This window comes from Tupaia chinensis, unplaced genomic scaffold (assembly GCF_000334495.1).
Source record: "Tupaia chinensis unplaced genomic scaffold, TupChi_1.0 Scaffold000215_1, whole genome shotgun sequence".
NCBI classification, from domain to species: Eukaryota; Metazoa; Chordata; class Mammalia; order Scandentia; family Tupaiidae; genus Tupaia; species Tupaia belangeri.
This window is the reverse complement of record NW_006159690.1, coordinates 2713451-2714134: the sequence shown is the minus strand read 5'-3', so window position 1 is coordinate 2714134 and position 684 is coordinate 2713451.

Here is a 684-nt window from a genome sequence, read left to right as displayed (position 1 = left end):
TCATTCCTTGAAACTCCTCCGTTTTTCTGAGGAAAATAAAATGCAAATCACTTTTAAAAAATCTTGCCATTTACTTTAGACACCTAAATAAAACACTAGGCTGAGCATTTTAAAAATTTATTTACAAAGTTGTGTACAACACGACGGAATAACATTTAGAATACCATATATATCCATTCATATATAAACAGACTTTTATAATAGAATGACACTTCGCCTTTTTGAAAATTTTTTTTATATTTAAAATCTCCCAACGTCTCTATACATTCTTTTCTCAGATAAAACTGTGGAGAGTGAACCTTCAAAAAAAATGAAAGTTCAGAGCTCTAAATCTACTGAATTTGATTTTTCTTAAAAAAATAAAAACCCCAAAAGGAAAGTCAATAATTTTTATACAAATATGTACAAAGAATTTCCTTCCCATCCCCACGGTACTAAGAGCAGGCGCCGTCGGGGTGCGATTTTGGAAAATTCGGTTTTCGGTTTTACCTGTACGGAAAGCTATTCCCGGCGGGCGCGGTGAGTTTGCTTGGCCAGTGTAGGTGTGCGCGAGGGGGTGGAGGCCACAGAAGGTCGGTGTTGGGGGGTCGGGGGGAGGAAATGGGGGAGAGGCAGAGTCCAGGATTGGGCATGGGGACCAGGACCGGGGCGGGGCGCGCCGCCTGGAAATGCAGCTGCCGCCCG